We start from the raw sequence: 23825 nt of genomic DNA, 5'->3' as shown, positions 1-23825 counted from the left end.
CTGACCTTTTGCACAAGATTTAATTTTGTTTCATAGCTTAACTCATTCTCAACTACACCTTTTTACTCCAAAGTGTTAAGGGACTCAACAATCCATGTGTTCTGTCTGTCGTTAGGGCTCCTACTTCCTTTCCAATCGGAAACGTTTCAGAAATTAATGGGAAAGTTCTGAGTTGGTAACAAAATCTCTTGAGAAAAGGAGGGAGTATTACCACGTGTGAGGAATAAAATCATATTCTTCAGATTACCAACTGATATGCTAATTATGGTGTTCATGTGGTAAGTTTTAGCTTTAGTGATGTAAAAGTTATTCAATCAAAGCATAAAACTTTTTTTTTTTTTTTTTTTTTTTTTAAACTGTTTTGTTGGATAGTGTAAAGCTTTACCCATGTGGAAAAGGACCTAGTATCCCTGGTTTACTGGTTCAATTCCTGCTATGGGAGTGACCCTCCTTTGGTACATGTACGCACATTCAAAAGCTGCCACGTACCTTGTAGATGGAATCAGTTTAGGTTTGAGCTGCTCTATGCAGCAAAAATGTCAACCACCAGAGTTTTTGGATATTTATTTGCACCACATACCATTGGAGGTCAAATCTCAAACCATTCTTATTTCTCTTATTTAACTCCTAGGTTTTAAGGGACTCAGCAACCCTTTTTTCCCTGTCTGTCATTAGAGCTCTCCTCCTTGCTGCAATCGGTTATGTTTTGGTACTGAATGGGAAAAATCGGTGGCTCTCTAGCCACGATGGAGACAGAATTGATTGAAAAAACAAGGGGCCAGTGCCTCTTCTGACCATCAAACGTTCAACCTTCAGCTTATGAGACTGATTTGCTTCCTACTGTGTTAACGAGGCAAGTTGCGAAAACTGAACAGCAGAAGTTTCTTGTGCCAAGTAGTAAACTTCTTTTTTTTAGATTGTCACTGATTCTGATATGCATCATTTCCCATATGGTCTAGCGGTTAGGATTCCTGGTTCTCACCCAGGCGGCCCGGGTTCGACTCCCGGTATGGGAAAGTACCCTTTTCTGTACTACCGCCAACTTTCAAAGACTGACACGTTGTTTTCGGACCAAAGTATTTCAGGTACAATTTGGATTTAAGCGTCAAAAATGCTGAACACCAGCTCCCTGTGACTTTTCATAGCTCAAACCATTCCCAACTACCTCTTTTTACACCAAAAGTGTTAAGAGACTCAACAACCCATGTGTACTATCTGTCATTTGGGTTCACAATTCCTTAACTATCAGAATTGTTTTAGAACTGAAAGGGAAAGTTCTAAGTTGGGGACAAGATCTCTTAAGAAAAGAGGAATATGCTGCCCCGTGTGAGGATCGAACTCACGACCTTCAGATTATGAGACTGACGCGCTACCTACTGCGCTAACGAGGCAAGACACACATGCTAATCTGCAGACATTTCTTGTGCAAGGCACGAAACTTATTTTTTTCATATTGTCAATGAGTTTGAAGGTATCTATTCCCATATGGTCTAGCGTTTAGGATTCCTGTTTTTCACCCAGGCGGCCCGGGTTCGACTCCCGGTATGGGAATGCACTTTTTTCTGTACTACTGCCAACATTCAAAGACCGAAATGTGTTTTGCAGATAAAAGTATTTCAGATAGAATTTGCACAATGCAGTCACAAATGCTAAACACCAGGGTATTTGTCATTCATTCTGACCTTTTGCACAAGATTTAATTTTGTTTCATAGCTTAACTCATTCTCAACTACACCTTTTTACTCCAAAGTGTTAAGGGACTCAACAATCCATGTGTTCTGTCTGTCGTTAGGGCTCCTACTTCCTTTCCAATCGGAAACGTTTCAGAAATTAATGGGAAAGTTCTGAGTTGGTAACAAAATCTCTTGAGAAAAGGAGGGAGTATTACCACGTGTGAGGAATAAAATCATATTCTTCAGATTACCAACTGATATGCTAATTATGGTGTTCATGTGGTAAGTTTTAGCTTTAGTGATGTAAAAGTAATTCAATCAAAGCATAAAACTTTTCTTTTTTTTTTTTTAAACTGTTTTGTTGGATAGTGTAAAGCTTTACCCATGTGGAAAAGGACCTAGTATCCCTGGTTTACTGGTTCAATTCCTGCTATGGGAGTGACCCTCCTTTGGTACATGTACGCACATTCAAAAGCTGCCACGTACCTTGTAGATGGAATCAGTTTAGGTTTGAGCTGCTCTATGCAGCAAAAATGTCAACCACCAGAGTTTTTGGATATTTATTTGAACCACATACCATTGGAGGTCAAATCTCAAACCATTCTTATTTCTCGTATTTAACTCCTAGGTTTTAAGGGACTCAGCAACCCTTTTTTCCCTGTCTGTCATTAGAGCTCTCCTCCTTGCTGCAATCGGTTATGTTTTGGTACTGAATGGGAAAAATCGGTGGCTCTCTAGCCACGATGGAGACAGAATTGATTGAAAAAACAAGGGGCCAGTGCCTCTTCTGACCATCAAACGTTCAACCTTCAGCTTATGAGACTGATTTGCTTCCTACTGTGTTAACGAGGCAAGTTGCGAAAACTGAACAGCAGAAGTTTCTTGTGCCAAGTAGTAAACTTCTTTTTTTTAGATTGTCACTGATTCTGATTGCATCATTTCCCATATGGTCTAGCGGTTAGGATTCCTGGTTCTCACCCAGGCGTCACGGGTTCGACTCCCGGTATGGGAAAGTACCCTTTTCTGTACTACCGCCAACTTTCAAAGACTGACACGTTGTTTTCGGACCAAAGTATTTCAGGTACAATTTGGATTTAAGCGTCAAAAATGCTGAACACCAGCTCCCTGTGACTTTTCATAGCTCAAACCATTCCCAACTACCTCTTTTTACACCAAAAGTGTTAAGAGACTCAACAACCCATGTGTACTATCTGTCATTTGGGTTCACAATTCCTTAACTATCAGAATTGTTTTAGAACTGAAAGGGAAAGTTCTAAGTTGGGGACAAGATCTCTTAAGAAAAGAGGAATATGCTGCCCCGTGTGAGGATCGAACTCACGACCTTCAGATTATGAGACTGACGCGCTACCTACTGCGCTAACGAGGCAAGACACACATGCTAATCTGCAGACATTTCTTGTGCAAGGCACGAAACTTATTTTTTTCATATTGTCAATGAGTTTGAAGGTATCTATTCCCATATGGTCTAGCGTTTAGGATTCCTGGTTTTCACCCAGGTGGCCCGGGTTCGACTCCCGGTATGGGAATGCACTTTTTTCTGTACTACTGCCAACATTCAAAGACCGAAATGTGTTTTGCAGATAAAAGTATTTCAGATAGAATTTGCACAATGCAGTCAAAAATGCTAAACACCAGGGTATTTGTCATTCATTCTGACCTTTTGCACAAGATTTAATTTTGTTTCATAGCTTAACTCATTCTCAACTACACCTTTTTACTCCAAAGTGTTAAGGGACTCAACAATCCATGTGTTCTGTCTGTCGTTAGGGCTCCTACTTCCTTTCCAATCGGAAACGTTTCAGAAATTAATGGGAAAGTTCTGAGTTGGTAACAAAATCTCTTGAGAAAAGGAGGGAGTATTACCACGTGTGAGGAATAAAATCATATTCTTCAGATTACCAACTGATATGCTAATTATGGTGTTCATGTGGTAAGTTTTAGCTTTAGTGATGTAAAAGTTATTCAATCAAAGCATAAAACTTTTTTTTTTTTTTTTTTTTTTTTTAAACTGTTTTGTTGGATAGTGTAAAGCTTTACCCATGTGGAAAAGGACCTAGTATCCCTGGTTTACTGGTTCAATTCCTGCTATGGGAGTGACCCTCCTTTGGTACATGTACGCACATTCAAAAGCTGCCACGTACCTTGTAGATGGAATCAGTTTAGGTTTGAGCTGCTCTATGCAGCAAAAATGTCAACCACCAGAGTTTTTGGATATTTATTTGCACCACATACCATTGGAGGTCAAATCTCAAACCATTCTTATTTCTCTTATTTAACTCCTAGGTTTTAAGGGACTCAGCAACCCTTTTTTCCCTGTCTGTCATTAGAGCTCTCCTCCTTGCTGCAATCGGTTATGTTTTGGTACTGAATGGGAAAAATCGGTGGCTCTCTAGCCACGATGGAGACAGAATTGATTGAAAAAACAAGGGGCCAGTGCCTCTTCTGACCATCAAACGTTCAACCTTCAGCTTATGAGACTGATTTGCTTCCTACTGTGTTAACGAGGCAAGTTGCGAAAACTGAACAGCAGAAGTTTCTTGTGCCAAGTAGTAAACTTCTTTTTTTTAGATTGTCACTGATTCTGATTGCATCATTTCCCATATGGTCTAGCGGTTAGGATTCCTGGTTCTCACCCAGGCGGCCCGGGTTCGACTCCCGGTATGGGAAAGTACCCTTTTCTGTACTACCGCCAACTTTCAAAGACTGACACGTTGTTTTCGGACCAAAGTATTTCAGGTACAATTTGGATTTAAGCGTCAAAAATGCTGAACACCAGCTCCCTGTGACTTTTCATAGCTCAAACCATTCCCAACTACCTCTTTTTACACCAAAAGTGTTAAGAGACTCAACAACCCATGTGTACTATCTGTCATTTGTGTTCACAATTCCTTAACTATCAGAATTGTTTTAGAACTGAAAGGGAAAGTTCTAAGTTGGGGACAAGATCTCTTAAGAAAAGAGGAATATGCTGCCCCGTGTGAGGATCGAACTCACGACCTTCAGATTATGAGACTGACGCGCTACCTACTGCGCTAACGAGGCAAGACACACATGCTAATCTGCAGACATTTCTTGTGCAAGGCACGAAACTTATTTTTTTCATATTGTCAATGAGTTTGAAGGTATCTATTCCCATATGGTCTAGCGTTTAGGATTCCTGGTTTTCACCCAGGCGGCCTGGGTTCGACTCCCGGTATGGGAATGCACTTTTTTCTGTACTACTGCCAACATTCAAAGACCGAAATGTGTTTTGCAGATAAAAGTATTTCAGATAGAATTTGCACAATGCAGTCACAAATGCTAAACACCAGGGTATTTGTCATTCATTCTGACCTTTTGCACAAGATTTAATTTTGTTTCATAGCTTAACTCATTCTCAACTACACCTTTTTACTCCAAAGTGTTAAGGGACTCAACAATCCATGTGTTCTGTCTGTCGTTAGGGCTCCTACTTCCTTTCCAATCGGAAACGTTTCAGAAATTAATGGGAAAGTTCTGAGTTGGTAACAAAATCTCTTGAGAAAAGGAGGGAGTATTACCACGTGTGAGGAATAAAATCATATTCTTCAGATTACCAACTGATATGCTAATTATGGTGTTCATGTGGTAAGTTTTAGCTTTAGTGATGTAAAAGTTATTCAATCAAAGCATAAAACTTTTTTTTTTTTTTTTTTTTTTTTTAAACTGTTTTGTTGGATAGTGTAAAGCTTTACCCATGTGGAAAAGGACCTAGTATCCCTGGTTTACTGGTTCAATTCCTGCTATGGGAGTGACCCTCCTTTGGTACATGTACGCACATTCAAAAGCTGCCACGTACCTTGTAGATGGAATCAGTTTAGGTTTGAGCTGCTCTATGCAGCAAAAATGTCAACCACCAGAGTTTTTGGATATTTATTTGCACCACATACCATTGGAGGTCAAATCTCAAACCATTCTTATTTCTCTTATTTAACTCCTAGGTTTTAAGGGACTCAGCAACCCTTTTTTCCCTGTCTGTCATTAGAGCTCTCCTCCTTGCTGCAATCGGTTATGTTTTGGTACTGAATGGGAAAAATCGGTGGCTCTCTAGCCACGATGGAGACAGAATTGATTGAAAAAACAAGGGGCCAGTGCCTCTTCTGACCATCAAACGTTCAACCTTCAGCTTATGAGACTGATTTGCTTCCTACTGTGTTAACGAGGCAAGTTGCGAAAACTGAACAGCAGAAGTTTCTTGTGCCAAGTAGTAAACTTCTTTTTTTTAGATTGTCACTGATTCTGATATGCATCATTTCCCATATGGTCTAGCGGTTAGGATTCCTGGTTCTCACCCAGGCGGCCCGGGTTCGACTCCCGGTATGGGAAAGTACCCTTTTCTGTACTACCGCCAACTTTCAAAGACTGACACGTTGTTTTCGGACCAAAGTATTTCAGGTACAATTTGGATTTAAGCGTCAAAAATGCTGAACACCAGCTCCCTGTGACTTTTCATAGCTCAAACCATTCCCAACTACCTCTTTTTACACCAAAAGTGTTAAGAGACTCAACAACCCATGTGTACTATCTGTCATTTGGGTTCACAATTCCTTAACTATCAGAATTGTTTTAGAACTGAAAGGGAAAGTTCTAAGTTGGGGACAAGATCTCTTAAGAAAAGAGGAATATGCTGCCCCGTGTGAGGATCGAACTCACGACCTTCAGATTATGAGACTGACGCGCTACCTACTGCGCTAACGAGGCAAGACACACATGCTAATCTGCAGACATTTCTTGTGCAAGGCACGAAACTTATTTTTTTCATATTGTCAATGAGTTTGAAGGTATCTATTCCCATATGGTCTAGCGTTTAGGATTCCTGTTTTTCACCCAGGCGGCCCGGGTTCGACTCCCGGTATGGGAATGCACTTTTTTCTGTACTACTGCCAACATTCAAAGACCGAAATGTGTTTTGCAGATAAAAGTATTTCAGATAGAATTTGCACAATGCAGTCACAAATGCTAAACACCAGGGTATTTGTCATTCATTCTGACCTTTTGCACAAGATTTAATTTTGTTTCATAGCTTAACTCATTCTCAACTACACCTTTTTACTCCAAAGTGTTAAGGGACTCAACAATCCATGTGTTCTGTCTGTCGTTAGGGCTCCTACTTCCTTTCCAATCGGAAACGTTTCAGAAATTAATGGGAAAGTTCTGAGTTGGTAACAAAATCTCTTGAGAAAAGGAGGGAGTATTACCACGTGTGAGGAATAAAATCATATTCTTCAGATTACCAACTGATATGCTAATTATGGTGTTCATGTGGTAAGTTTTAGCTTTAGTGATGTAAAAGTTATTCAATCAAAGCATAAAACTTTTTTTTTTTTTTTTTAAACTGTTTTGTTGGATAGTGTAAAGCTTTACCCATGTGGAAAAGGACCTAGTATCCCTGGTTTACTGGTTCAATTCCTGCTATGGGAGTGACCCTCCTTTGGTACATGTACGCACATTCAAAAGCTGCCACGTACCTTGTAGATGGAATCAGTTTAGGTTTGAGCTGCTCTATGCAGCAAAAATGTCAACCACCAGAGTTTTTGGATATTTATTTGCACCACATACCATTGGAGGTCAAATCTCAAACCATTCTTATTTCTCTTATTTAACTCCTAGGTTTTAAGGGACTCAGCAACCCTTTTTTCCCTGTCTGTCATTAGAGCTCTCCTCCTTGCTGCAATCGGTTATGTTTTGGTACTGAATGGGAAAAATCGGTGGCCCTCTAGCCACGATGGAGACAGAATTGATTGAAAAAACAAGGGGCCAGTGCCTCTTCTGACCATCAAACGTTCAACCTTCAGCTTATGAGACTGATTTGCTTCCTACTGTGTTAACGAGGCAAGTTGCGAAAACTGAACAGCAGAAGTTTCTTGTGCCAAGTAGTAAACTTCTTTTTTTTAGATTGTCACTGATTCTGATATGCATCATTTCCCATATGGTCTAGCGGTTAGGATTCCTGGTTCTCACCCAGGCGGCCCGGGTTCGACTCCCGGTATGGGAAAGTACCCTTTTCTGTACTACCGCCAACTTTCAAAGACTGACACGTTGTTTTCGGACCAAAGTATTTCAGGTACAATTTGGATTTAAGCGTCAAAAATGCTGAACACCAGCTCCCTGTGACTTTTCATAGCTCAAACCATTCCCAACTACCTCTTTTTACACCAAAAGTGTTAAGAGACTCAACAACCCATGTGTACTATCTGTCATTTGGGTTCACAATTCCTTAACTATCAGAATTGTTTTAGAACTGAAAGGGAAAGTTCTAAGTTGGGGACAAGATCTCTTAAGAAAAGAGGAATATGCTGCCCCGTGTGAGGATCGAACTCACGACCTTCAGATTATGAGACTGACGCGCTACCTACTGCGCTAACGAGGCAAGACACACATGCTAATCTGCAGACATTTCTTGTGCAAGGCACGAAACTTATTTTTTTCATATTGTCAATGAGTTTGAAGGTATCTATTCCCATATGGTCTAGCGTTTAGGATTCCTGGTTTTCACCCAGGCGGCCCGGGTTCGACTCCCGGTATGGGAATGCACTTTTTTCTGTACTACTGCCAACATTCAAAGACCGAAATGTGTTTTGCAGATAAAAGTATTTCAGATAGAATTTGCACAATGCAGTCACAAATGCTAAACACCAGGGTATTTGTCATTCATTCTGACCTTTTGCACAAGATTTAATTTTGTTTCATAGCTTAACTCATTCTCAACTACACCTTTTTACTCCAAAGTGTTAAGGGACTCAACAATCCATGTGTTCTGTCTGTCGTTAGGGCTCCTACTTCCTTTCCAATCGGAAACGTTTCAGAAATTAATGGGAAAGTTCTGAGTTGGTAACAAAATCTCTTGAGAAAAGGAGGGAGTATTACCACGTGTGAGGAATAAAATCATATTCTTCAGATTACCAACTGATATGCTAATTATGGTGTTCATGTGGTAAGTTTTAGCTTTAGTGATGTAAAAGTTATTCAATCAAAGCATAAAACTTTTTTTTTTTTTTTTTTTTTTTTTTTAAACTGTTTTGTTGGATAGTGTAAAGCTTTACCCATGTGGAAAAGGACCTAGTATCCCTGGTTTACTGGTTCAATTCCTGCTATGGGAGTGACCCTCCTTTGGTACATGTACGCACATTCAAAAGCTGCCACGTACCTTGTAGATGGAATCAGTTTAGGTTTGAGCTGCTCTATGCAGCAAAAATGTCAACCACCAGAGTTTTTGGATATTTATTTGCACCACATACCATTGGAGGTCAAATCTCAAACCATTCTTATTTCTCTTATTTAACTCCTAGGTTTTAAGGGACTCAGCAACCCTTTTTTCCCTGTCTGTCATTAGAGCTCTCCTCCTTGCTGCAATCGGTTATGTTTTGGTACTGAATGGGAAAAATCGGTGGCTCTCTAGCCACGATGGAGACAGAATTGATTGAAAAAACAAGGGGCCAGTGCCTCTTCTGACCATCAAACGTTCAACCTTCAGCTTATGAGACTGATTTGCTTCCTACTGTGTTAACGAGGCAAGTTGCGAAAACTGAACAGCAGAAGTTTCTTGTGCCAAGTAGTAAACTTCTTTTTTTTAGATTGTCACTGATTCTGATTGCATCATTTCCCATATGGTCTAGCGGTTAGGATTCCTGGTTCTCACCCAGGCGGCCCGGGTTCGACTCCCGGTATGGGAAAGTACCCTTTTCTGTACTACCGCCAACTTTCAAAGACTGACACGTTGTTTTCGGACCAAAGTATTTCAGGTACAATTTGGATTTAAGCGTCAAAAATGCTGAACACCAGCTCCCTGTGACTTTTCATAGCTCAAACCATTCCCAACTACCTCTTTTTACACCAAAAGTGTTAAGAGACTCAACAACCCATGTGTACTATCTGTCATTTGGGTTCACAATTCCTTAACTATCAGAATTGTTTTAGAACTGAAAGGGAAAGTTCTAAGTTGGGGACAAGATCTCTTAAGAAAAGAGGAATATGCTGCCCCGTGTGAGGATCGAACTCACGACCTTCAGATTATGAGACTGACGCGCTACCTACTGCGCTAACGAGGCAAGACACACATGCTAATCTGCAGACATTTCTTGTGCAAGGCACGAAACTTATTTTTTTCATATTGTCAATGAGTTTGAAGGTATCTATTCCCATATGGTCTAGCGTTTAGGATTCCTGGTTTTCACCCAGGCGGCCCGGGTTCGACTCCCGGTATGGGAATGCACTTTTTTCTGTACTACTGCCAACATTCAAAGACCGAAATGTGTTTTGCAGATAAAAGTATTTCAGATAGAATTTGCACAATGCAGTCACAAATGCTAAACACCAGGGTATTTGTCATTCATTCTGACCTTTTGCACAAGATTTAATTTTGTTTCATAGCTTAACTCATTCTCAACTACACCTTTTTACTCCAAAGTGTTAAGGGACTCAACAATCCATGTGTTCTGTCTGTCGTTAGGGCTCCTACTTCCTTTCCAATCGGAAACGTTTCAGAAATTAATGGGAAAGTTCTGAGTTGGTAACAAAATCTCTTGAGAAAAGGAGGGAGTATTACCACGTGTGAGGAATAAAATCATATTCTTCAGATTACCAACTGATATGCTAATTATGGTGTTCATGTGGTAAGTTTTAGCTTTAGTGATGTAAAAGTTATTCAATCAAAGCATAAAACTTTTTTTTTTTTTTTTTTTTTTTTTAAACTGTTTTGTTGGATAGTGTAAAGCTTTACCCATGTGGAAAAGGACCTAGTATCCCTGGTTTACTGGTTCAATTCCTGCTATGGGAGTGACCCTCCTTTGGTACATGTACGCACATTCAAAAGCTGCCACGTACCTTGTAGATGGAATCAGTTTAGGTTTGAGCTGCTCTATGCAGCAAAAATGTCAACCACCAGAGTTTTTGGATATTTATTTGCACCACATACCATTGGAGGTCAAATCTCAAACCATTCTTATTTCTCTTATTTAACTCCTAGGTTTTAAGGGACTCAGCAACCCTTTTTTCCCTGTCTGTCATTAGAGCTCTCCTCCTTGCTGCAATCGGTTATGTTTTGGTACTGAATGGGAAAAATCGGTGGCTCTCTAGCCACGATGGAGACAGAATTGATTGAAAAAACAAGGGGCCAGTGCCTCTTCTGACCATCAAACGTTCAACCTTCAGCTTATGAGACTGATTTGCTTCCTACTGTGTTAACGAGGCAAGTTGCGAAAACTGAACAGCAGAAGTTTCTTGTGCCAAGTAGTAAACTTCTTTTTTTTAGATTGTCACTGATTCTGATTGCATCATTTCCCATATGGTCTAGCGGTTAGGATTCCTGGTTCTCACCCAGGCGGCCCGGGTTCGACTCCCGGTATGGGAAAGTACCCTTTTCTGTACTACCGCCAACTTTCAAAGACTGACACGTTGTTTTCGGACCAAAGTATTTCAGGTACAATTTGGATTTAAGCGTCAAAAATGCTGAACACCAGCTCCCTGTGACTTTTCATAGCTCAAACCATTCCCAACTACCTCTTTTTACACCAAAAGTGTTAAGAGACTCAACAACCCATGTGTACTATCTGTCATTTGGGTTCACAATTCCTTAACTATCAGAATTGTTTTAGAACTGAAAGGGAAAGTTCTAAGTTGGGGACAAGATCTCTTAAGAAAAGAGGAATATGCTGCCCCGTGTGAGGATCGAACTCACGACCTTCAGATTATGAGACTGACGCGCTACCTACTGCGCTAACGAGGCAAGACACACATGCTAATCTGCAGACATTTCTTGTGCAAGGCACGAAACTTATTTTTTTCATATTGTCAATGAGTTTGAAGGTATCTATTCCCATATGGTCTAGCGTTTAGGATTCCTGGTTTTCACCCAGGCGGCCCGGGTTCGACTCCCGGTATGGGAATGCACTTTTTTCTGTACTACTGCCAACATTCAAAGACCGAAATGTGTTTTGCAGATAAAAGTATTTCAGATAGAATTTGCACAATGCAGTCACAAATGCTAAACACCAGGGTATTTGTCATTCATTCTGACCTTTTGCACAAGATTTAATTTTGTTTCATAGCTTAACTCATTCTCAACTACACCTTTTTACTCCAAAGTGTTAAGGGACTCAACAATCCATGTGTTCTGTCTGTCGTTAGGGCTCCTACTTCCTTTCCAATCGGAAACGTTTCAGAAATTAATGGGAAAGTTCTGAGTTGGTAACAAAATCTCTTGAGAAAAGGAGGGAGTATTACCACGTGTGAGGAATAAAATCATATTCTTCAGATTACCAACTGATATGCTAATTATGGTGTTCATGTGGTAAGTTTTAGCTTTAGTGATGTAAAAGTTATTCAATCAAAGCATAAAACTTTTTTTTTTTTTTTTTTTTTTTTTAAACTGTTTTGTTGGATAGTGAAAAGCTTTACCCATGTGGAAAAGGACCTAGTATCCCTGGTTTACTGGTTCAATTCCTGCTATGGGAGTGACCCTCCTTTGGTACATGTACGCACATTCAAAAGCTGCCACGTACCTTGTAGATGGAATCAGTTTAGGTTTGAGCTGCTCTATGCAGCAAAAATGTCAACCACCAGAGTTTTTGGATATTTATTTGCACCACATACCATTGGAGGTCAAATCTCAAACCATTCTTATTTCTCTTATTTAACTCCTAGGTTTTAAGGGACTCAGCAACCCTTTTTTCCCTGTCTGTCATTAGAGCTCTCCTCCTTGCTGCAATCGGTTATGTTTTGGTACTGAATGGGAAAAATCGGTGGCTCTCTAGCCACGATGGAGACAGAATTGATTGAAAAAACAAGGGGCCAGTGCCTCTTCTGACCATCAAACGTTCAACCTTCAGCTTATGAGACTGATTTGCTTCCTACTGTGTTAACGAGGCAAGTTGCGAAAACTGAACAGCAGAAGTTTCTTGTGCCAAGTAGTAAACTTCTTTTTTTTAGATTGTCACTGATTCTGATTGCATCATTTCCCATATGGTCTAGCGGTTAGGATTCCTGGTTCTCACCCAGGCGGCCCGGGTTCGACTCCCGGTATGGGAAAGTACCCTTTTCTGTACTACCGCCAACTTTCAAAGACTGACACGTTGTTTTCGGACCAAAGTATTTCAGGTACAATTTGGATTTAAGCGTCAAAAATGCTGAACACCAGCTCCCTGTGACTTTTCATAGCTCAAACCATTCCCAACTACCTCTTTTTACACCAAAAGTGTTAAGAGACTCAACAACCCATGTGTACTATCTGTCATTTGGGTTCACAATTCCTTAACTATCAGAATTGTTTTAGAACTGAAAGGGAAAGTTCTAAGTTGGGGACAAGATCTCTTAAGAAAAGAGGAATATGCTGCCCCGTGTGAGGATCGAACTCACGACCTTCAGATTATGAGACTGACGCGCTACCTACTGCGCTAACGAGGCAAGACACACATGCTAATCTGCAGACATTTCTTGTGCAAGGCACGAAACTTATTTTTTTCATATTGTCAATGAGTTTGAAGGTATCTATTCCCATATGGTCTAGCGTTTAGGATTCCTGGTTTTCACCCAGGCGGCCTGGGTTCGACTCCCGGTATGGGAATGCACTTTTTTCTGTACTACTGCCAACATTCAAAGACCGAAATGTGTTTTGCAGATAAAAGTATTTCAGATAGAATTTGCACAATGCAGTCACAAATGCTAAACACCAGGGTACTTGTCATTCATTCTGACCTTTTGCACAAGATTTAATTTTGTTTCATAGCTTAACTCATTCTCAACTACACCTTTTTACTCCAAAGTGTTAAGGGACTCAACAATCCATGTGTTCTGTCTGTCGTTAGGGCTCCTACTTCCTTTCCAATCGGAAACGTTTCAGAAATTAATGGGAAAGTTCTGAGTTGGTAACAAAATCTCTTGAGAAAAGGAGGGAGTATTACCACGTGTGAGGAATAAAATCATATTCTTCAGATTACCAACTGATATGCTAATTATGGTGTTCATGTGGTAAGTTTTAGCTTTAGTGATGTAAAAGTTATTCAATCAAAGCATAAAACTTTTTTTTTTTTTTTTTTTTTTTAAACTGTTTTGTTGGATAGTGTAAAGCTTTACCCATGTGGAAAAGGACCTAGTATCCCTGGTTTACTGGTTCAATTTCTGCTATGGGAGTGACCCTCCTTTGGTACATGTACGCACATTCAAAAGCTGCCACGTACCTTGTAGATGGAATCAGTTTAGGTTTGAGCTGCTCTATGCAGCAAAAATGTCAACCACCAGAGTTTTTGGATATTTATTTGCACCACATACCATTGGAGGTCAAATCTCAAACCATTCTTATTTCTCTTATTTAACTCCTAGGTTTTAAGGGACTCAGCAACCCTTTTTTCCCTGTCTGTCATTAGAGCTCTCCTCCTTGCTGCAATCGGTTATGTTTTGGTACTGAATGGGAAAAATCGGTGGCTCTCTAGCCACGATGGAGACAGAATTCATTGAAAAAACAAGGGGCCAGTGCCTCTTCTGACCATCAAACGTTCAACCTTCAGCTTATGAGACTGATTTGCTTCCTACTGTGTTAACGAGGCAAGTTGCGAAAACTGAACAGCAGAAGTTTCTTGTGCCAAGTAGTAAACTTCTTTTTTTTAGATTGTCACTGATTCTGATATGCATCATTTCCCATATGGTCTAGCGGTTAGGATTCCTGGTTCTCACCCAGGCGGCCCGGGTTCGACTCCCGGTATGGGAAAGTACCCTTTTCTGTACTACCGCCAACTTTCAAAGACTGACACGTTGTTTTCGGACCAAAGTATTTCAGGTACAATTTGGATTTAAGCGTCAAAAATGCTGAACACCAGCTCCCTGTGACTTTTCATAGCTCAAACCATTCCCAACTACCTCTTTTTACACCAAAAGTGTTAAGAGACTCAACAACCCATGTGTACTATCTGTCATTTGGGTTCACAATTCCTTAACTATCAGAATTGTTTTAGAACTGAAAGGGAAAGTTCTAAGTTGGGGACAAGATCTCTTAAGAAAAGAGGAATATGCTGCCCCGTGTGAGGATCGAACTCACGACCTTCAGATTATGAGACTGACGCGCTACCTACTGCGCTAACGAGGCAAGACACACATGCTAATCTGCAGACATTTCTTGTGCAAGGCACGAAACTTATTTTTTTCATATTGTCAATGAGTTTGAAGGTATCTATTCCCATATGGTCTAGCGTTTAGGATTCCTGGTTTTCACCCAGGCGGCCCGGGTTCGACTCCCGGTATGGGAATGCACTTTTTTCTGTACTACTGCCAACATTCAAAGACCGAAATGTGTTTTGCAGATAAAAGTATTTCAGATAGAATTTGCACAATGCAGTCACAAATGCTAAACACCAGGGTATTTGTCATTCATTCTGACCTTTTGCACAAGATTTAATTTTGTTTCATAGCTTAACTCATTCTCAACTACACCTTTTTACTCCAAAGTGTTAAGGGACTCAACAATCCATGTGTTCTGTCTGTCGTTAGGGCTCCTACTTCCTTTCCAATCGGAAACGTTTCAGAAATTAATGGGAAAGTTCTGAGTTGGTAACAAAATCTCTTGAGAAAAGGAGGGAGTATTACCACGTGTGAGGAATAAAATCATATTCTTCAGATTACCAACTGATATGCTAATTATGGTGTTCATGTGGTAAGTTTTAGCTTTAGTGATGTAAAAGTTATTCAATCAAAGCATAAAACTTTTTTTTTTTTTTTTTTAAACTGTTTTGTTGGATAGTGTAAAGCTTTACCCATGTGGAAAAGGACCTAGTATCCCTGGTTTACTGGTTCAATTCCTGCTATGGGAGTGACCCTCCTTTGGTACATGTACGCACATTCAAAAGCTGCCACGTACCTTGTAGATGGAATCAGTTTAGGTTTGAGCTGCTCTATGCAGCAAAAATGTCAACCACCAGAGTTTTTGGATATTTATTTGCACCACATACCATTGGAGGTCAAATCTCAAACCATTCTTATTTCTCTTATTTAACTCCTAGGTTTTAAGGGACTCAGCAACCCTTTTTTCCCTGTCTGTCATTAGAGCTCTCCTCCTTGCTGCAATCGGTTATGTTTTGGTACTGAATGGGAAAAATCGGTGGCTCTCTAGCCACGATGGAGACAGAATTGATTGAAAAAACAAGGGGCCAGTGCCTCTTCTGACCATCAAACGTTCAACCTTCAGCTTATGAGACTGATTTGCTTCCTACTGTGTTAACGAGGCAAGTTGCGAAAACTGAACAGCAGAAGTTTCTTGTGCCAAGTAGTAAACTTCTTTTTTTTAGATTGTCACTGATTCTGATTGCATCATTTCCCATATGGTCTAGCGGTTAGGATTCCTGGTTCTCACCCAGGCGGCCCGGGTTCGACTCCCGGTATGGGAAAGTACCCTTTTCTGTACTACCGCCAACTTTCAAAGACTGACACGTTGTTTTCGGACCAAAGTATTTCAGGTACAATTTGGATTTAAGCGTCAAAAATGCTGAACACCAGCTCCCTGTGACTTTTCATAGCTCAAACCATTCCCAACTACCTCTTTTTACACCAAAAGTGTTAAGAGACTCAACAACCCATGTGTACTATCTGTCATTTGGGTTCACAATTCCTTAACTATCAGAATTGTTTTAGAACTGAAAGGGAAAGTTCTAAGTTGGGGACAAGATCTCTTAAGAAAAGAGGAATATGCTGCCCCGTGTGAGGATCGAACTCACGACCTTCAGATTATGAGACTGACGCGCTACCTACTGCGCTAACGAGGCAAGACACACATGCTAATCTGCAGACATTTCTTGTGCAAGGCACGAAACTTATTTTTTTCATATTGTCAATGAGTTTGAAGGTATCTATTCCCATATGGTCTAGCGTTTAGGATTCCTGGTTTTCACCCAGGCGGCCCGGGTTCGACTCCCGGTATGGGAATGCACTTTTTTCTGTACTACTGCCAACATTCAAAGACCGAAATGTGTTTTGCAGATAAAAGTATTTCAGATAGAATTTGCACAATGCAGTCACAAATGCTAAACACCAGGGTATTTGTCATTCATTCTGACCTTTTGCACAAGATTTAATTTTGTTTCATAGCTTAACTCATTCTCAACTACACCTTTTTACTCCAAAGTGTTAAGGGACTCAACAATCCATGTGTTCTGTCTGTCGTTAGGGCTCCTACTTCCTTTCCAATCGGAAACGTTTCAGAAATTAATGGGAAAGTTCTGAGTTGGTAACAAAATCTCTTGAGAAAAGGAGGGAGTATTACCACGTGTGAGGAATAAAATCATATTCTTCAGATTACCAACTGATATGCTAATTATGGTGTTCATGTGGTAAGTTTTAGCTTTAGTGATGTAAAAGTTATTCAATCAAAGCATAAAACTTTTTTTTTTTTTTTTTTTTTTTTTTAACTGTTTTGTTGGATAGTGTAAAGCTTTACCCATGTGGAAAAGGACCTAGTATCCCTGGTTTACTGGTTCAATTCCTGCTATGGGAGTGACCCTCCTTTGGTACATGTACGCACATTCAAAAGCTGCCACGTACCTTGTAGATGGAATCAGTTTAGGTTTGAGCTGCTCTATGCAGCAAAAATGTCAACCACCAGAGTTTTTGGATATTTATTTGCACCACATACCATTGGAGGTCAAATCTCAAACCATTCTTATTTCTCTTATTTAACTCCTAGGTTTTAAGGGACTCAGCAACCCTTTTTTCCCTGTCTGTCATTAGAGCTCTCCTCCTTGCTGCAATCGGTTATGTTTTGGTACTGAATGGGAAAAATCGGTGGCTCTCTAGCCACGATGGAGACAGAATTGATTGAAAAAACAAGGGGCCAGTGCCTCTTCTGACCATCAAACGTTCAACCTTCAGCTTATGAGACTGATTTGCTTCCTACTGTGTTAACGAGGCAAGTTGCGAAAACTGAACAGCAGAAGTTTCTTGTGCCAAGTAGTAAACTTCTTTTTTTTAGATTGTCACTGATTCTGATTGCATCATTTCCCATATGGTCTAGCGGTTAGGATTCCTGGTTCTCACCCAGGCGGCCCGGGTTCGACTCCCGGTATGGGAAAGTACCCTTTTCTGTACTACCGCCAACTTTCAAAGACTGACACGTTGTTTTCGGACCAAAGTATTTCAGGTACAATTTGGATTTAAGCGTCAAAAATGCTGAACACCAGCTCCCTGTGACTTTTCATAGCTCAAACCATTCCCAACTACCTCTTTTTACACCAAAAGTGTTAAGAGACTCAACAACCCATGTGTACTATCTGTCATTTGGGTTCACAATTCCTTAACTATCAGAATTGTTTTAGAACTGAAAGGGAAAGTTCTAAGTTGGGGACAAGATCTCTTAAGAAAAGAGGAATATGCTGCCCCGTGTGAGGATCGAACTCACGACCTTCAGATTATGAGACTGACGCGCTACCTACTGCGCTAACGAGGCAAGACACACATGCTAATCTGCAGACATTTCTTGTGCAAGGCACGAAACTTATTTTTTTCATATTGTCAATGAGTTTGAAGGTATCTATTCCCATATGGTCTAGCGTTTAGGATTCCTGGTTTTCACCCAGGCGGCCCGGGTTCGACTCCCGGTATGGGAATGCACTTTTTTCTGTACTACTGCCAACATTCAAAGACCGAAATGTGTTTTGCAGATAAAAGTATTTCAGATAGAATTTGCACAATGCAGTCACAAATGCTAAACACCAGGGTATTTGTCATTCATTCTGACCTTTTGCACAAGATTTAATTTTGTTTCATAGCTTAACTCATTCTCAACTACACCTTTTTACTCCAAAGTGTTAAGGGACTCAACAATCCATGTGTTCTGTCTGTCGTTAGGGCTCCTACTTCCTTTCCAATCGGAAACGTTTCAGAAATTAATGGGAAAGTTCTGAGTTGGTAACAAAATCTCTTGAGAAAAGGAGGGAGTATTACCACGTGTGAGGAATAAAATCATATTCTTCAGATTACCAACTGATATGCTAATTATGGTGTTCATGTGGTAAGTTTTAGCTTTAGTGATGTAAAAGTTATTCAATCAAAGCATAAAACTTTTTTTTTTTTTTTTTTTTTTTTTTTAACTGTTTTGTTGGATAGTGTAAAGCTTTACCCATGTGGAAAAGGACCTAGTATCCCTGGTTTACTGGTTCAATTCCTGCTATGGGAGTGACCCTCCTTTGGTACATGTACGCACATTCAAAAGCTGCCACGTACCTTGTAGATGGAATCAGTTTAGGTTTGAGCTGCTCTATGCAGCAAAAATGTCAACCACCAGAGTTTTTGGATATTTATTTGCACCACATACCATTGGAGGTCAAATCTTAAACCATTCTTATTTCTCTTATTTAACTCCTAGGTTTTAAGGGACTCAGCAACCCTTTTTTCCCTGTCTGTCATTAGAGCTCTCCTCCTTGCTGCAATCGGTTATGTTTTGGTACTGAATGGGAAAAATCGGTGGCTCTCTAGCCACGATGGAGACAGAATTGATTGAAAAAACAAGGGGCCAGTGCCTCTTCTGACCATCAAACGTTCAACCTTCAGCTTATGAGACTGATTTGCTTCCTACTGTGTTAACGAGGCAAGTTGCGAAAACTGAACAGCAGAAGTTTCTTGTGCCAAGTAGTAAACTTCTTTTTTTTAGATTGTCACTGATTCTGATTGCATCATTTCCCATATGGTCTAGCGGTTAGGATTCCTGGTTCTCACCCAGGCGGCCCGGGTTCGACTCCCGGTATGGGAAAGTACCCTTTTCTGTACTACCGCCAACTTTCAAAGACTGACACGTTGTTTTCGGACCAAAGTATTTCAGGTACAATTTGGATTTAAGCGTCAAAAATGCTGAACACCAGCTCCCTGTGACTTTTCATAGCTCAAACCATTCCCAACTACCTCTTTTTACACCAAAAGTGTTAAGAGACTCAACAACCCATGTGTACTATCTGTCATTTGGGTTCACAATTCCTTAACTATCAGAATTGTTTTAGAACTGAAAGGGAAAGTTCTAAGTTGGGGACAAGATCTCTTAAGAAAAGAGGAATATGCTGCCCCGTGTGAGGATCGAACTCATGACCTTCAGATTATGAGACTGACGCGCTACCTACTGCGCTAACGAGGCAAGACACACATGCTAATCTGCAGACATTTCTTGTGCAAGGCACGAAACTTATTTTTTTCATATTGTCAATGAGTTTGAAGGTATCTATTCCCATATGGTCTAGCGGTTAGGATTCCTGGTTTTCACCCAGGCGGCCCGGGTTCGACTCCCGGTATGGGAATGCACTTTTTTCTGTACTACTGCCAACATTCAAAGACCGAAATGTGTTTTGCAGATAAAAGTATTTCAGATAGAATTTGCACAATGCAGTCAAAAATGCTAAACACCAGGGTATTTGTCATTCATTCTGACCTTTTGCACAAGATTTAATTTTGTTTCATAGCTTAACTCATTCTCAACTACACCTTTTTACTCCAAAGTGTTAAGGGACTCAACAATCCATGTGTTCTGTCTGTCGTTAGGGCTCCTACTTCCTTTCCAATCGGAAACGTTTCAGAAATTAATGGGAAAGTTCTGAGTTGGTAACAAAATCTCTTGAGAAAAGGAGGGAGTATTACCACGTGTGAGGAATAAAATCATATTCTTCAGATTACCAACTGATATGCTAATTATGGTGTTCATGTGGTAAGTTTTAGCTTTAGTGATGTAAAAGTTATTCAATCAAAGCATAAAACTTTTTTTTTTTTTTTTTTTTAAACTGTTTTGTTGGATAGTGTAAAGCTTTACCCATGTGGAAAAGGACCTAGTATCCCTGGTTTACTGGTTCAATTCCTGCTATGGGAGTGACCCTCCTTTGGTACATGTATGCACATTCAAAAGCTGCCACGTACCTTGTAGATGGAATCAGTTTAGGTTTGAGCTGCTCTATGCAGCAAAAATGTCAACCACCAGAGTTTTTGGATATTTATTTGCACCACATACCATTGGAGGTCAAATCTCAAACCATTCTTATTTCTCTTATTTAACTCCTAGGTTTTAAGGGACTCAGCAACCCTTTTTTCCCTGTCTGTCATTAGAGCTCTCCTCCTTGCTGCAATCGGTTATGTTTTGGTACTGAATGGGAAAAATCGGTGGCTCTCTAGCCACGATGGAGACAGAATTGATTGAAAAAACAAGGGGCCAGTGCCTCTTCTGACCATCAAACGTTCAACCTTCAGCTTATGAGACTGATTTGCTTCCTACTGTGTTAACGAGGCAAGTTGCGAAAACTGAACAGCAGAAGTTTCTTGTGCCAAGTAGTAAACTTCTTTTTTTTAGATTGTCACTGATTCTGATATGCATCATTTCCCATATGGTCTAGCGGTTAGGATTCCTGGTTCTCACCCAGGCGGCCCGGGTTCGACTCCCGGTATGGGAAAGTACCCTTTTCTGTACTACCGCCAACTTTCAAAGACTGACACGTTGTTTTCGGACCAAAGTATTTCAGGTACAATTTGGATTTAAGCGTCAAAAATGCTGAACACCAGCTCCCTGTGACTTTTCATAGCTCAAACCATTCCCAACTACCTCTTTTTACACCAAAAGTGTTAAGAGACTCAACAACCCATGTGTACTATCTGTCATTTGGGTTCACAATTCCTTAACTATCAGAATTGTTTTAGAACTGAAAGGGAAAGTTCTAAGTTGGGGACAGGATCTCTTAAGAAAAGAGGAATATGCTGCCCCGTGTGAGGATCGAACTCACGACCTTCAGATTATGAGACTGCCGCGCTACCTACTGCGCTAACGAGGCAAGACACACATGCTAATCTGCAGACATTTCTTGTGCAAGGCACGAAACTTATTTTTTTCATATTGTCAATGAGTTTGAAGGTATCTATTCCCATATGGTCTAGCGTTTAGGATTCCTGGTTTTCACCCAGGCGGCCCGGGTTCGACTCCCGGTATGGGAATGCACTTTTTTCTGTACTACTGCCAACATTCAAAGACCGAAATGTGTTTTGCAGATAAAAGTATTTCAGATAGAATTTGCACAATGCAGTCACAAATGCTAAACACCAGGGTATTTGTCATTCATTCTGACCTTTTGCACAAGATTTAATTTTGTTTCATAGCTTAACTCATTCTCAACTACACCTTTTTACTCCAAAGTGTTAAGGGACTCAACAATCCATGTGTTCTGTCTGTCGTTAGGGCTCCTACTTCCTTTCCAATCGGAAACGTTTCAGAAATTAATGGGAAAGTTCTGAGTTGGTAACAAAATCTCTTGAGAAAAGGAGGGAGTATTACCACGTGTGAGGAATAAAATCATATTCTTCAGATTACCAACTGATATGCTAATTATGGTGTTCATGTGGTAAGTTTTAGCTTTAGTGATGTAAAAGTTATTCAATCAAAGCATAAAACTTTTTTTTTTTTTTTTTTTTTTTTTTAACTGTTTTGTTGGATAGTGTAAAGCTTTACCCATGTGGAAAAGGACCTAGTATCCCTGGTTTACTGGTTCAATTCCTGCTATGGGAGTGACCCTCCTTTGGTACATGTACGCACATTCAAAAGCTGCCACGTACCTTGTAGATGGAATCAGTTTAGGTTTGAGCTGCTCTATGCAGCAAAAATGTCAACCACCAGAGTTTTTGGATATTTATTTGCACCACATACCATTGGAGGTCAAATCTCAAACCATTCTTATTTCTCTTATTTAACTCCTAGGTTTTAAGGGACTCAGCAACCCTTTTTTCCCTGTCTGTCATTAGAGCTCTCCTCCTTGCTGCAATCGGTTATGTTTTGGTACTGAATGGGAAAAATCGGTGGCTCTCTAGCCACGATGGAGACAGAATTGATTGAAAAAACAAGGGGCCAGTGCCTCTTCTGACCATCAAACGTTCAACCTTCAGCTTATGAGACTGATTTGCTTCCTACTGTGTTAACGAGGCAAGTTGCGAAAACTGAACAGCAGAAGTTTCTTGTGCCAAGTAGTAAACTTCTTTTTTTTAGATTGTCACTGATTCTGATTGCATCATTTCCCATATGGTCTAGCGGTTAGGATTCCTGGTTCTCACCCAGGCGGCCCGGGTTCGACTCCCGGTATGGGAAAGTACCCTTTTCTGTACTACCGCCAACTTTCAAAGACTGACACGTTGTTTTCGGACCAAAGTATTTCAGGTACAATTTGGATTTAAGCGTCAAAAATGCTGAACACCAGCTCCCTGTGACTTTTCATAGCTCAAACCATTCCCAACTACCTCTTTTTACACCAAAAGTGTTAAGAGACTCAACAACCCATGTGTACTATCTGTCATTTGGGTTCACAATTCCTTAACTATCAGAATTGTTTTAGAACTGAAAGGGAAAGTTCTAAGTTGGGGACAAGATCTCTTAAGAAAAGAGGAATATGCTGCCCCGTGTGAGGATCGAACTCACAACCTTCAGATTATGAGACTGACGCGCTACCTACTGCGCTAACGAGGCAAGACACACATGCTAATCTGCAGACATTTCTTGTGCAAGGCACGAAACTTATTTTTTTCATATTGTCAATGAGTTTGAAGGTATCTATTCCCATATGGTCTAGCGTTTAGGATTCCTGGTTTTCACCCAGGCGGCCCGGGTTCGACTCCCGGTATGGGAATGCACTTTTTTCTGTACTACTGCCAACATTCAAAGACCGAAATGTGTTTTGCAGATAAAAGTATTTCAGATAGAATTTGCACAATGCAGTCACAAATGCTAAACACCAGGGTATTTGTCATTCATTCTGACCTTTTGCACAAGATTTAATTTTGTTTCATAGCTTAACTCATTCTCAACTACACCTTTTTACTCCAAAGTGTTAAGGGACTCAACAATCCATGTGTTCTGTCTGTCGTTAGGGCTCCTACTTCCTTTCCAATCGGAAACGTTTCAGAAATTAATGGGAAAGTTCTGAGTTGGTAACAAAATCTCTTGAGAAAAGGAGGGAGTATTACCACGTGTGAGGAATAAAATCATATTCTTCAGATTACCAACTGATATGCTAATTATGGTGTTCATGTGGTAAGTTTTAGCTTTAGTGATGTAAAAGTTATTCAATCAAAGCATAAAACTTTTTTTTTTTTTTTTTTTTTAAACTGTTTTGTTGGATAGTGTAAAGCTTTACC

At 40.2% G+C, this 23825-nt stretch overlaps 40 non-coding genes across 40 annotated transcripts; 26 read left to right on the top strand and 14 right to left on the bottom strand.

Annotated features, from left to right (window-relative positions):
- Positions 1 to 944: 944 nt before the first annotated feature.
- On the top strand, positions 945 to 1016 carry TRNAE-CUC (transfer RNA glutamic acid (anticodon CUC)). The gene has a single exon. It is a non-coding gene; the product is annotated as a tRNA-Glu (tRNA).
- Positions 1017 to 1318: 302 nt separating this feature from the next.
- On the bottom strand, positions 1319 to 1391 carry TRNAM-CAU (transfer RNA methionine (anticodon CAU)). Its single transcript has one exon. It is a non-coding gene; the product is annotated as a tRNA-Met (tRNA).
- Positions 1392 to 2613: 1222 nt separating this feature from the next.
- TRNAE-CUC (transfer RNA glutamic acid (anticodon CUC)) lies at positions 2614 to 2685 on the top strand. The gene has a single exon. It is a non-coding gene; the product is annotated as a tRNA-Glu (tRNA).
- A 302-nt stretch (positions 2686 to 2987) lies between these two features.
- Positions 2988 to 3060, bottom strand: TRNAM-CAU (transfer RNA methionine (anticodon CAU)). Its single transcript has one exon. It is a non-coding gene; the product is annotated as a tRNA-Met (tRNA).
- Positions 3061 to 3148: 88 nt separating this feature from the next.
- TRNAE-UUC (transfer RNA glutamic acid (anticodon UUC)) lies at positions 3149 to 3220 on the top strand. Its single transcript has one exon. It is a non-coding gene; the product is annotated as a tRNA-Glu (tRNA).
- Positions 3221 to 4289: 1069 nt separating this feature from the next.
- Positions 4290 to 4361, top strand: TRNAE-CUC (transfer RNA glutamic acid (anticodon CUC)). Its single transcript has one exon. It is a non-coding gene; the product is annotated as a tRNA-Glu (tRNA).
- A 302-nt stretch (positions 4362 to 4663) lies between these two features.
- TRNAM-CAU (transfer RNA methionine (anticodon CAU)) lies at positions 4664 to 4736 on the bottom strand. The gene has a single exon. It is a non-coding gene; the product is annotated as a tRNA-Met (tRNA).
- Positions 4737 to 4824: 88 nt separating this feature from the next.
- TRNAE-UUC (transfer RNA glutamic acid (anticodon UUC)) lies at positions 4825 to 4896 on the top strand. The gene has a single exon. It is a non-coding gene; the product is annotated as a tRNA-Glu (tRNA).
- Positions 4897 to 5966: 1070 nt separating this feature from the next.
- Positions 5967 to 6038, top strand: TRNAE-CUC (transfer RNA glutamic acid (anticodon CUC)). Its single transcript has one exon. It is a non-coding gene; the product is annotated as a tRNA-Glu (tRNA).
- A 302-nt stretch (positions 6039 to 6340) lies between these two features.
- TRNAM-CAU (transfer RNA methionine (anticodon CAU)) lies at positions 6341 to 6413 on the bottom strand. Its single transcript has one exon. It is a non-coding gene; the product is annotated as a tRNA-Met (tRNA).
- Positions 6414 to 7635: 1222 nt separating this feature from the next.
- TRNAE-CUC (transfer RNA glutamic acid (anticodon CUC)) lies at positions 7636 to 7707 on the top strand. Its single transcript has one exon. It is a non-coding gene; the product is annotated as a tRNA-Glu (tRNA).
- Positions 7708 to 8009: 302 nt separating this feature from the next.
- TRNAM-CAU (transfer RNA methionine (anticodon CAU)) lies at positions 8010 to 8082 on the bottom strand. The gene has a single exon. It is a non-coding gene; the product is annotated as a tRNA-Met (tRNA).
- An 88-nt stretch (positions 8083 to 8170) lies between these two features.
- Positions 8171 to 8242, top strand: TRNAE-UUC (transfer RNA glutamic acid (anticodon UUC)). Its single transcript has one exon. It is a non-coding gene; the product is annotated as a tRNA-Glu (tRNA).
- A 1071-nt stretch (positions 8243 to 9313) lies between these two features.
- TRNAE-CUC (transfer RNA glutamic acid (anticodon CUC)) lies at positions 9314 to 9385 on the top strand. The gene has a single exon. It is a non-coding gene; the product is annotated as a tRNA-Glu (tRNA).
- Positions 9386 to 9687: 302 nt separating this feature from the next.
- TRNAM-CAU (transfer RNA methionine (anticodon CAU)) lies at positions 9688 to 9760 on the bottom strand. Its single transcript has one exon. It is a non-coding gene; the product is annotated as a tRNA-Met (tRNA).
- Positions 9761 to 9848: 88 nt separating this feature from the next.
- On the top strand, positions 9849 to 9920 carry TRNAE-UUC (transfer RNA glutamic acid (anticodon UUC)). Its single transcript has one exon. It is a non-coding gene; the product is annotated as a tRNA-Glu (tRNA).
- A 1069-nt stretch (positions 9921 to 10989) lies between these two features.
- Positions 10990 to 11061, top strand: TRNAE-CUC (transfer RNA glutamic acid (anticodon CUC)). The gene has a single exon. It is a non-coding gene; the product is annotated as a tRNA-Glu (tRNA).
- A 302-nt stretch (positions 11062 to 11363) lies between these two features.
- TRNAM-CAU (transfer RNA methionine (anticodon CAU)) lies at positions 11364 to 11436 on the bottom strand. The gene has a single exon. It is a non-coding gene; the product is annotated as a tRNA-Met (tRNA).
- An 88-nt stretch (positions 11437 to 11524) lies between these two features.
- TRNAE-UUC (transfer RNA glutamic acid (anticodon UUC)) lies at positions 11525 to 11596 on the top strand. The gene has a single exon. It is a non-coding gene; the product is annotated as a tRNA-Glu (tRNA).
- A 1069-nt stretch (positions 11597 to 12665) lies between these two features.
- On the top strand, positions 12666 to 12737 carry TRNAE-CUC (transfer RNA glutamic acid (anticodon CUC)). Its single transcript has one exon. It is a non-coding gene; the product is annotated as a tRNA-Glu (tRNA).
- Positions 12738 to 13039: 302 nt separating this feature from the next.
- Positions 13040 to 13112, bottom strand: TRNAM-CAU (transfer RNA methionine (anticodon CAU)). Its single transcript has one exon. It is a non-coding gene; the product is annotated as a tRNA-Met (tRNA).
- An 88-nt stretch (positions 13113 to 13200) lies between these two features.
- TRNAE-UUC (transfer RNA glutamic acid (anticodon UUC)) lies at positions 13201 to 13272 on the top strand. The gene has a single exon. It is a non-coding gene; the product is annotated as a tRNA-Glu (tRNA).
- Positions 13273 to 14340: 1068 nt separating this feature from the next.
- On the top strand, positions 14341 to 14412 carry TRNAE-CUC (transfer RNA glutamic acid (anticodon CUC)). The gene has a single exon. It is a non-coding gene; the product is annotated as a tRNA-Glu (tRNA).
- A 302-nt stretch (positions 14413 to 14714) lies between these two features.
- TRNAM-CAU (transfer RNA methionine (anticodon CAU)) lies at positions 14715 to 14787 on the bottom strand. The gene has a single exon. It is a non-coding gene; the product is annotated as a tRNA-Met (tRNA).
- An 88-nt stretch (positions 14788 to 14875) lies between these two features.
- Positions 14876 to 14947, top strand: TRNAE-UUC (transfer RNA glutamic acid (anticodon UUC)). The gene has a single exon. It is a non-coding gene; the product is annotated as a tRNA-Glu (tRNA).
- Positions 14948 to 16009: 1062 nt separating this feature from the next.
- TRNAE-CUC (transfer RNA glutamic acid (anticodon CUC)) lies at positions 16010 to 16081 on the top strand. Its single transcript has one exon. It is a non-coding gene; the product is annotated as a tRNA-Glu (tRNA).
- A 302-nt stretch (positions 16082 to 16383) lies between these two features.
- On the bottom strand, positions 16384 to 16456 carry TRNAM-CAU (transfer RNA methionine (anticodon CAU)). Its single transcript has one exon. It is a non-coding gene; the product is annotated as a tRNA-Met (tRNA).
- An 88-nt stretch (positions 16457 to 16544) lies between these two features.
- On the top strand, positions 16545 to 16616 carry TRNAE-UUC (transfer RNA glutamic acid (anticodon UUC)). Its single transcript has one exon. It is a non-coding gene; the product is annotated as a tRNA-Glu (tRNA).
- A 1069-nt stretch (positions 16617 to 17685) lies between these two features.
- TRNAE-CUC (transfer RNA glutamic acid (anticodon CUC)) lies at positions 17686 to 17757 on the top strand. The gene has a single exon. It is a non-coding gene; the product is annotated as a tRNA-Glu (tRNA).
- A 302-nt stretch (positions 17758 to 18059) lies between these two features.
- TRNAM-CAU (transfer RNA methionine (anticodon CAU)) lies at positions 18060 to 18132 on the bottom strand. The gene has a single exon. It is a non-coding gene; the product is annotated as a tRNA-Met (tRNA).
- Positions 18133 to 18220: 88 nt separating this feature from the next.
- TRNAE-UUC (transfer RNA glutamic acid (anticodon UUC)) lies at positions 18221 to 18292 on the top strand. Its single transcript has one exon. It is a non-coding gene; the product is annotated as a tRNA-Glu (tRNA).
- A 1070-nt stretch (positions 18293 to 19362) lies between these two features.
- On the top strand, positions 19363 to 19434 carry TRNAE-CUC (transfer RNA glutamic acid (anticodon CUC)). The gene has a single exon. It is a non-coding gene; the product is annotated as a tRNA-Glu (tRNA).
- Positions 19435 to 19736: 302 nt separating this feature from the next.
- On the bottom strand, positions 19737 to 19809 carry TRNAM-CAU (transfer RNA methionine (anticodon CAU)). The gene has a single exon. It is a non-coding gene; the product is annotated as a tRNA-Met (tRNA).
- Positions 19810 to 19897: 88 nt separating this feature from the next.
- On the top strand, positions 19898 to 19969 carry TRNAE-UUC (transfer RNA glutamic acid (anticodon UUC)). Its single transcript has one exon. It is a non-coding gene; the product is annotated as a tRNA-Glu (tRNA).
- Positions 19970 to 21034: 1065 nt separating this feature from the next.
- On the top strand, positions 21035 to 21106 carry TRNAE-CUC (transfer RNA glutamic acid (anticodon CUC)). The gene has a single exon. It is a non-coding gene; the product is annotated as a tRNA-Glu (tRNA).
- A 302-nt stretch (positions 21107 to 21408) lies between these two features.
- Positions 21409 to 21481, bottom strand: TRNAM-CAU (transfer RNA methionine (anticodon CAU)). Its single transcript has one exon. It is a non-coding gene; the product is annotated as a tRNA-Met (tRNA).
- Positions 21482 to 21569: 88 nt separating this feature from the next.
- On the top strand, positions 21570 to 21641 carry TRNAE-UUC (transfer RNA glutamic acid (anticodon UUC)). Its single transcript has one exon. It is a non-coding gene; the product is annotated as a tRNA-Glu (tRNA).
- Positions 21642 to 22710: 1069 nt separating this feature from the next.
- On the top strand, positions 22711 to 22782 carry TRNAE-CUC (transfer RNA glutamic acid (anticodon CUC)). The gene has a single exon. It is a non-coding gene; the product is annotated as a tRNA-Glu (tRNA).
- Positions 22783 to 23084: 302 nt separating this feature from the next.
- On the bottom strand, positions 23085 to 23157 carry TRNAM-CAU (transfer RNA methionine (anticodon CAU)). The gene has a single exon. It is a non-coding gene; the product is annotated as a tRNA-Met (tRNA).
- Positions 23158 to 23245: 88 nt separating this feature from the next.
- On the top strand, positions 23246 to 23317 carry TRNAE-UUC (transfer RNA glutamic acid (anticodon UUC)). Its single transcript has one exon. It is a non-coding gene; the product is annotated as a tRNA-Glu (tRNA).
- Positions 23318 to 23825: the final 508 nt, after the last annotated feature.

This window comes from Ranitomeya variabilis, chromosome 5 (assembly GCF_051348905.1).
Source record: "Ranitomeya variabilis isolate aRanVar5 chromosome 5, aRanVar5.hap1, whole genome shotgun sequence".
NCBI classification, from domain to species: domain Eukaryota; kingdom Metazoa; phylum Chordata; class Amphibia; order Anura; family Dendrobatidae; genus Ranitomeya; species Ranitomeya variabilis.
The sequence above is the reverse complement of the archived record's forward strand: the minus strand, read 5'-3'. Positions and strand labels throughout refer to the sequence as shown.